We start from the raw sequence: 9,780 nt of genomic DNA on the forward strand, positions 1-9,780 counted from the left end.
GACATACGTTTCCCTGCCATGCCGATTGAGTCGCCTTTTGTTCAATCCCGGCCACTCGACGTGTGCAGGAATAAACCAGGCGTTGCAGTTGTTCGCCTTCTTTTTGCACGACAAAAATCTATTGTCTTCTCATTCGCACTGTTCATCCGGTTTATTGGCAACGGGAATTTAGGTAGAGTAACTCTGCTGCACTGCACATGAATTTCAAACAGCCAGCGAAGTTTGGCACGTATTTGCAAGATGATTGCACACGGAGTATTACAGGGGACCTACAGTTTGAAGAGAATTTCTGTGTTTAGGTAGAGATTACGAACAGTCAAAATGTTACCAACGAACAATTCATCGTACTTTAAAAATCATGGTAATCATATTGTAATTTGGTATTGAAGTAACCTTATTTCGAGGTTTTCCAATTATTTTTACGGATCAAATCAATTGGAAAAGAATGAATTAAGATGCCGCGGAACTGGCTTGTCATGTATATGTATATTTTGTGACGTCATAAGCACTACAGATTCTGGTAAAATTGACGCGAGAGGAAAGTGGCTGTTATGAACGGGCTCCTTTCACCTGAAAATTTCCTGGTTAAAGTGCGCTATGTTTATGGAAAGCTAATTGATGGAATAGGTTTTCCAGGATTACAATGAAATAACAACTATCCAAGAAATGAAGTGAATTTTGAATTTTGCAAACCAATTTGGATCGAATGACTTATATACAACAGCGATTGTGGGCTTTTCACCTACTGATAACCGTGCATCGTAGTTTGCTGGTGCAGCAAGTACAGTCAAGACAAAAACGAACTCACGGCTAAACTCCATAAACCCTCGATCAAGCTTGCAGCCCGATAACACGATGGATAATTATTTCACACCCAGATCCACCAGAAGTAGGACCGTCGAAAGTAAGAAATAGCAACATTCTGCAGCAGGAAAAAATGTGATTGATCGATAAAATTCAGCACCGCAAGCAGACAATCAACGGCAACGAACCGAAAAAGAAAGCCAGGATCTCAATGAAAAATATTTGCATGTGATATTTTGGAATTTTTACGGTTCGAAAAATAATACAGATCTTGCGGAGCATACCGATAACAGCGATATTCTTTGTCTGTACGAAACCTGGCCACCTATGCTGCCTGACATCTCACCCACATGGCTTTCTAATTGTAATGTCGTACACTCTGACGGCTTCAAAGTCAAAGCCAAGAGACGAACAAAAGACGGCTTATGTATTGCTTGTAATAATAATATTCAGTCTCACGCATTAATTGAAACATCCAAGTAGCATATAGCGATCAAAATAAAATCAAGAACCTTCGAATGCATTACAATGCTCGTGTACGTTGGGAATTTTACCAATTCCCAAGTTTTGCAGGCGGTGCCTTCGACTTAATTTTATTAATTAATTTTATTTTTTAATTTAAATTCCCTTAACCCGAACGTAGCCTCTGATGGTGAGACTCACTCGACTTGGAAATAAAGACGAGGGGGAAATAAATAAATATTGGAACATTTCGAAAATGCTGGTCTAGTCATTGCAAACGGTTGATCTGAGAGCGATACACCCGAAAAATTTACTTATCATAGCCTGCTTGGCTTAAGTGTAGTGAACTTGGCTGCGTGTAATTGGTTTATTTGAAAATAATTTCCGGTTTTTAAATTTTAAATATACCCATTGCGTTTGGCCACTGAAAACAGGGAATACACATATAAGGTACAAAAAACCTTACCAATAAACCTTTTGAAAAAAAAAACAAACAAAAGACGAGAGGTGAGGAGATGTCTTCGAAAGTCCCGAAAGAATGATCTTAAGCTAATACTTTCAATCAGTACATAAATTATAAATGGGATTACTTAAAATGATTGAAAACTAAAAAAAAAAAAAAACTTTTCTAAGATAATTTATCAGAAACAGTTAATAATACCCGGGACAGAAAAAAAATTTGGTAAATTGTTAACGGATTTAGACCTAAATTACAAAGGAAAAGGTACTGAAAACGACACTTCGAAACTCTTTTCCCTACTCGACAAACCTTTGATTATGAAATTAGTGACGCGAGACGTCCTTTACTAGACATTTCGGTTACACGTGAAGAAATTATAATCAGTATAAAAAATGCAAAGCACCCGGCACGGATGCCCTCGATAACGATTTTTATAAAAACTTATTCGACAATTGGATGCTCTACGTATAATGTCTTTTTAACAAAATTATTGACGAGGAGCGAGTATTCTCGGACTGGACAGAACTGCATACATCCATGATTCGTAAAAAGAGATCCCAAGATTCAGAACAATTATGGATTCATGTCAATTCCATACTTAAGTTTTAATTCGAATGGACGAAGCTTACAGAAACACTGCCGGAATTCCAATCCAGATTTAGAAGGAAAAGAGCTTGCATTGACAAATTTTTATTTTGCGCGCGATCTCTCAGATTCGTTTCAGTAGACCAAAACGTGAAGTGTAATCGCTTTTCATTGACCTTGTTCGCGCACTTGACTCTATCAAGCACTCGCTATTGTGAAAAAACTTGTTCGAAATTGGTATTAGTTCAAAATTTATAAGAATAATAATGAGGCTATATGATAAACGCGTCGATAGCAGTACGTAACCATGAAAGTGTAGCCAAAAAAGTCGAGGTCACCGAAGGGGTGTCACAAGGTGAAATCCTTAGTCTGCTGCTGTTCGCTCTGTATTTAAACGACCTTGAGAGAGTTTTCAAAGGCAGAGGGGTGAAGGGAATCTCGATTGACCATAAAAATCATTTACTCCAACTATATTCTCCAGTAGACATGAAAAAGAAGATCAAAATGTTGGAACAATACTGGGAAATAAACTCTCTCAAAATAAACAGAGCCAAATCAAAGATACTCATATTTCATAAATGATAGCTAAACAGAAATTATAATCAATGTGTACGCGATAATGAACCCCTCGAAGTAGCGAATGAATTCATATATTTTAGTGTAAATTTTCCAGCTCAAGTCTATTTCTCCACGCAATGAAAACTGCGACTTATTCGGCAAAAATTGCGGTGAATTCGATGCTAGGAATCATGAAAGAAATACTGTTCACGTCTCTGGTAGAAAGTGTTCTATTTTATGGAATTGAAATTTGGGGGTTGTGATGTTTGGACGAAATTAACAAAATTCAAACTACTTGTTGTAAGGGATGCTTAACTTATATAATTATTGTCCAATCTATGAAAGACTTCCAAGCACTCCCGGTACGTCTGTACGTTTAAAAAGACAATGACCATCGAATAGCTCGGAGCTCGATGCTCGCGACTAACAATAAGTGGTAAAAGTGGGGAAACTGATAAAGCGCATTTGTTGTAAATTTTGCGACAGCGCGCCCGCTGGAAGGTTAATACGTCATCAAGTCTTGAATTATAAGGTAAGTGTACCAGTTATTGACACGTTTAGACCCAATTATTGACCCTTTTATTTTAAAAATTATAAATTGACGGCACAAAGTATGAATTGTGCGATGACTAAACCCAATTAATAGAGGGCTAGACACTGCAACTTTATTTTTTCATAATTTTAGAACCAAGGATCGAACAGATACGACTAAAAAAGTTTGATAATTGGGACAGGGTCAATAGCCAGTACACTCACTTAATACCCTGATATGTTTTGATAACATACGGAAACTTATGTATGTACATTAGGGTCACCCTTAATATTGCTAAAAAAAAACATTTTTCTTCTCTCATCCCTTAAATTGACGTGGAATATTAAAAAATTATTTTTAAAAGTGAAAACCACTCTGAATTTTAATATTAATCCGTGCCCCAAATGTCCTTTAGAGGAGTTAAAATCGATTTTTTTCTTATCAATTTTTTAATCATTCGCATATGAACAATGAAATAAAATTGTGTGGCAACTTAAACTAATGTAAAAGTAATTTTACAGCATTTCGCACATTTGTCTGAATTTCTTAAGGTGATACGGACATCAGATCAATGAGATAAAAAGCTGAAATTTTGATATGTTATTAATCGCTAATAAATACGTATAAAATAATCGTTTTTAATCAAATAAAATGAGAGATTATTTGATTTGAATTTAAGAAGCAGAAATAAGGAATGTTTTAAGAAAAATCATAATGTGAAAAAGTTGAAACTTCTACAAAAATCAGCTGGAAATCAATGTAACATCTCGGAACATAATTATTGCCAATCTAGCGTTGTGGTTTTTGGATGCGATTATTTTTCAATTTTCTCGTATCTATTTCATGTCAAAAAAGTAACGCTGTCGAAATACGGATAACGGCATTGATTTTCGCAGGAAAAACTATGCAAAACTTATTTTTTTTTAATTTTTTACCTTGACAAACACTCCTAATCGATTTTAACTCCTTGAAAGGGCCTTTAAGGCACGGGCGAATATTAAAATTAAGAGGGGATTTCACGTTAAAAAATCATATGTATATATATATACATATATATATATATATATACACACAACTGAGCTTGGATAAGCGAACTCTTATATTCAAGTGACTCGACTACTTTTACATGTTTTTATATGCTATATACTTTTACATATGTGAATTCAATGTATTCATTCGTACAGGCCCATGTCGTCTATGCAAATTACTCAAATATAGTGTATAGTATTTATTCATCATTATTAACAATAAACATTATCAGCGATCTACACGGAGCGAAAAATGTGAGAAAAATTACCCTGCTGTCTATAATCCTGATGTAAAAGACACCTAATGCATTTTTTATTGATGCATTTAACAAAAATTATAGGTTTTTATGAAAAAAATTGCTACCTTGCTCAGAAACTATGTATTTCGGCAGCACAAAATTTAAAATGTGACGACGCATTTTTCTGATGCAGCACCGTAAAAACTGCATCAGGTAGGTGTCTTTTACATCACGATCATAGTAACAGCAGGGTAATTTTTCTCAGATTTTTCTCTCCGTGTACGTTAGCAATGACTGAGTTAAGGACGTGCACTTTTATTTAAGCTACGATTTAAAGATTTTCTTAGTCGGATTTGTATCCCCGTTATCGGACACTTCAACGAGGAAATATATGACAATCCAGTTCAGTGGCGCCTTAAGCTCACTCCTGTCAGTGAGCTGAAAACTATAATCCTTAGTCGACACGGATTTTGGAAAAGATTTTTCCAACAGAGTTTGGCTTCTGATGTAAGATGATGAAAATCACAGTAAATTCTCAACTTTGGTACGCCGATGACGTTGTATAAATAGAATCGCTAGCAGCGGGAAAGTGTGCATTTATGAAAAGCAAAACAGTGTACTTGACTCGGTCCGAACACGACACCTAGATTGGCACCCTAGCTTAAACCGGGGGATCGTGCATTGGGGTCGTTGGGCTGACAGATTTCACGTCACAGTCGACGGAGCTAACACTTTACTCGATATTAGGTTTACAGAAGCAAAAAAGGAGTCCGCAACGTACGGTGGCTCAAACGTTTCTTCTTCTTACTCTTGGGTCAAAGAAAAGCTGCGTTTAATGACACGTGGAAAATAAATGTGAGATCCGAGGTAAAACGGCCGTAAGAAATTGTTGCGTAACTCATAACCGCGCACATAACGCACCGTGTATATTATACAATGTATGTACATACTTGTGCGTTACATGACGTGGAAATAATCCGAGTTTCGAAAGTAATGCAACTGGTTGATATTTAGCCGATATTTTCACGGCTTTCTAAAGTACAGGATCATACGAGTTGGACGGTGGGTATCATGTGGTAGTAGTCGAGGTATGCTTACTGCAGCGAGCGTGTGTTCAAAGTTGAAACTTTGAAGCGTTGTGTATTTCGAAGCTGAGTTTGACAGGGGATTTCAGGGCTTCAGGGGGCCAAAGTTGCAAGCTTGGCAATTTCTCGATAGTGATGAAAGTCTCGGTAATGTACCGCGGTCTCTGTTTCCGGCAGGTAAACGGACGGGACGGAGAAACGAAGAAAATTTTCGAGATGCGGAAGCTTAACCTAGTTTATCCTGAGCTTCGACAGTGATGAAAGGCGTCTTTGTGACTCTTTTATCATCACTGTTGTTCCATCTTCGTTCTTTAATATTTTTCCTACACCTTCTGCGAATGCGTTTTTTCACGGCAGGATGTACGCTCTTCAAAGCAATGCGATTTCTGGTATAATTGCAACAAATCCGAGCAGCCAAACGCTCGGATTACGGTTAATCGACCCGGTTAGAATTACCGAAGATTTTATAAAACTGATGATTTCTCAAGCTACAATCTCGAAACGCCTCGTCTGTTGGGATTTTGTTTTTATCGTGCTTAAAATTCGCAAGTCGCATCAGAGTGACGCTGCAGATGAAGGAGTTAAGTTTAAATATCGTGGAAAGTAATTCTTTTCATTAACTCAGTTAATGCTGATCGGTGAAAAGTCGATGTTTAAAGATAATCCCAAGGTCTGTAAATTTATCTATCGTATCGTTGGTAACATTAATCTGCCATTTATTTTCAGCGAAGCATTTCGTATCTCTATGCATCGATTACTCAGAAATTCTGTGGAATACTGCAAGTGGCTGGTAATTATTGACCGCGTTGCGTTTGACGACATATTAATACTTCGAAACGAACTCTTCACAGTGTTTGATGTCAAAGTAATGATTACTGTATAATTTCCACATGAGTTTGCCTATATTTCGCTAGTTAACCCACAGTAAAGCATGATGTCGTATTCAGCGATGTATACATGTTATAATTTGTATTAAATTCCTGTCGATGTGGTCAACCGGTCATTAATTAGTCGAATTAATTAACCAGGAACTTTCGCATGAACGCACGCCAGTTACCCTGTAATTAACGAACCGAGAAAATGACAAATTTCGCTAATAGAAAGTTTCAATTTTCATCGATTTCTGTTTTCAACGATCACCGTAGTTGTATTTCCGAACTAAATAATAGAGTTTTATTTTCGTTGCGTGCCAAAATATTGTATCTGTATTCAACAATCGTGTGCAGATAATCGGTTAATGAAGAATTGAAAAGCTCTCCCACTTTCTATTCTTCAATTTCAAACAAGCTTTGAACTCGGCGGAATTAGGCGGAAGGATTATTTGCATTTTAACCATTATTTTTTTTTTCTTCAATCAATGTGCGCAGCTTTTGTTCAGATATTTTTATACGTGTCTGTAGTAATATGTATAACGAAAAACGGTTAATCCTGGAAAGGTGACGCAGTTCTTTTAGATTAAAAATGACCTTCTCGAATCTTTCTAATGAAAAAATTTACATTTAAATTATTTTCGGCACACGTCGTAAAATCTGATTTTAATAAATTAGATATTCAAACGGGCAAATAAGGTTAAAAGAATTCGCTCATGCCCGTAAAAACTTTTTATCAAATGTTAAATTATCAATTGCTGACGAACGTTAGTCTGAAATTACCGATTTTCTCGAAAATCTAAAAATTTTCGTGCTTCAGAACACGATTCGCAATTTCAAGATTTGTATTCCGCAATTCTGAGATCCTTGGATCGCGGATATATATTTTGATTCGTGTAAACTTTTGATGTCAAATTCTCTTACTTACTGTATCCGTTCTCTTCAAACCCTGATATTTCAAGAAAGCATGCGGAAAGCTTATGATACGGTGAATATTCTTAATCCGCAGAGATTGTGTATCCAGCTTGTGAAAAATACACCCAGCCGCGGGTATAATAAAGCCGTTTTAAAATGATTAATGATATGTACCTGCAAAAACACGCTTTCCCCAAGGCGTAAGTCTCGATGTTCGTGTTGCACGGGCACGTCGACAATTTACAGGCGTGTGTTCATTATACACACGTTACATGTATAAATAAGTGTGAAAAACTTTTAAGCTTAACACAGGTCGCGTTGATTAAGTCTTCGCGCAAGCTGTACGATCGTCACAATTACGTTGATTGTTCCTCGTTCGAAAAACTGCAAAGTTTTTAAGGTTTGAAAATAAAAGAAAAATTGAAATAAAAAACTTTTCAACATTCGCAAACTTCCTCTCCTCCCTCTCTCTTTTCCGCACCGCCATCCACAGATTCTACTTTTCGTAAAACGTTCCACCCTCAGTTAACAACAAATTAACATACGGTAATAATCCCGTTGCACACGCTGCAGCGTAAAATATAATATCACATGCACCCAAATTGTACACTGAAAATAATTCACAATTTTTCGTCAATCAGTCAGTCACTTTTCGATCCGTTACTCATTACTAAAAGTACTCTTTCCTCGTTTCTACGGATATTACACGAGGAAAATTTCCTCGAGACGTAAGAGTTGAACGAAAAAAAATATCTATCTATTTATAATTATACATAATACATACACGTATATGTTCAACGCGATTATCGAAAGCATCGCCTTCGCGGTTTGTTTAAAAAATAAAACAAGCGGTGCATTGTTTCGCGTATTCGAAACAACTTTCGCTGCTTCGTTTCTTTCCGAGAGACGCGCTACTTGCCGCGGGGTTCGCCACTGACTAACCTCCGGCCGACCTGCACCCGGGATTTTGCGCATGCCCTCTACTTCGGGGACTTTTCAAGGGTCGTTTCTCCGTGCACGGGACGCGTCATTCGGTGCGTCGTCACCGCCATCCGATCGCTCGTCTTCGCGTTCCGCACCCTCTTTTTCGGGGTGAGATTTAACCCGCGGTTGCAGCATCCCTGCGTTCCTGCACAGTTTTAGCGGATCGTTTGCGCCGCAGCCTTTTCCCCCTTTCGCCCTGCGCCGGAAACTGAGCTTTTCCGATTTGATACACGCAGGAGAATTTCACTCTTTGGATTTTACCCAACCGGATCTATGCATCTTTGGGTTATTTTCTAAGAAATTAAAACTGTTACGGACTGTGCAGTAACACGACTAAGGTTTTTCACTTTGACCTAGATATAAAAGAATTAAGGAAAATTTTTGGAAAAGTGAATTATGGAAGTTTGGTCTCTTTGGAGAAATTCAACTCGACTAAATCATCCGCCGCTTCTTTCATCTCGAATCGTGTATTACGACTAATTACGATTATTCTGTTTCCGGAAATTTGTTGGGAACTTTTGTTTTCACAGAAGTTAAGTATAACTTACGAAACGTTGTTACTTTTCACAGATAACTGTAGAAGAATGCTCGTTTTTATACCGGGATATCTGGAAAAGTTGAATAATGTTGAAGCTGAAGAAGCTTAACGATCCTGGCTTAATTACTCGTGTATTGCAATTGACGTGCTTGTTTAGAATTACGTCGGAACTATAACAGGAGTTATTTAATCAAGATGCTTGACTCAATACTGGAATTTTGCAAAGCCAACCGCTCGGTAGAATTGCAGTCGGTGAAATACAAAAATTAAAACAAATGAAATGAAATTTTTCACACAAACATATTTCCGAGCCTTAACAATAATTGCTGCCGAAACGTGTTTTCGAAGTTTGAAATGAACGAACAATATCGAATAATATATTTACAGAACTCATGGTTTCCTTTGATTTCGGAAATTAAATCTTTTGACGCTTTTGAATAATTCTTTGATTCCCTGCGGAAGCACAAATCTTTGCAAGTTTTTTTAATATAATATTTTATTCATTCTCTATTCAATCACATTTTGGCAATTTATGGTTTTTCCTTTCCTTTCTGTCCAATTCTGCGCTGTAATTAAAAATACTAAAAGAAAGTCTGACGCTCGTATATTCAAAGGGAATTTACTATTGCGATTCCGTAAAGTCCATGCCATTTCTTTATTTCTGCCTCGAATGAAAAGCTGTTGTAGTGTTTTTGCTCTGAATTGCGCATAGAATGGAACT

At 37.0% G+C, this 9,780-nt stretch overlaps 1 protein-coding gene across 5 annotated transcripts in view; it reads right to left on the reverse strand.

The window, feature by feature from the left end:
- LOC124308220 (limbic system-associated membrane protein-like) overlaps window positions 1-8,457 on the reverse strand; it is a 77,107-nt gene extending 68,650 nt beyond the window's left edge. For 3 of the 5 annotated variants that reach the window (XR_006908946.1, XM_046770721.1, XM_046770724.1), the window contains exon 1: window positions 7,712-8,457. The gene's annotated coding sequence lies outside the window, so the exon portion shown is untranslated. Of the gene's footprint in view, window positions 1-808; window positions 923-7,711 lie in introns of all 5 variants that reach the window. The other 2 variants (XM_046770722.1, XM_046770723.1) reach the window with 2 other exon arrangements.
- Between the last annotated feature and the right edge of the window lie 1,323 nt (window positions 8,458-9,780).

This window comes from Neodiprion virginianus, chromosome 6 (assembly GCF_021901495.1).
Source record: "Neodiprion virginianus isolate iyNeoVirg1 chromosome 6, iyNeoVirg1.1, whole genome shotgun sequence".
In the NCBI taxonomy this organism is placed as follows: Eukaryota; Metazoa; Arthropoda; class Insecta; order Hymenoptera; family Diprionidae; genus Neodiprion; species Neodiprion virginianus.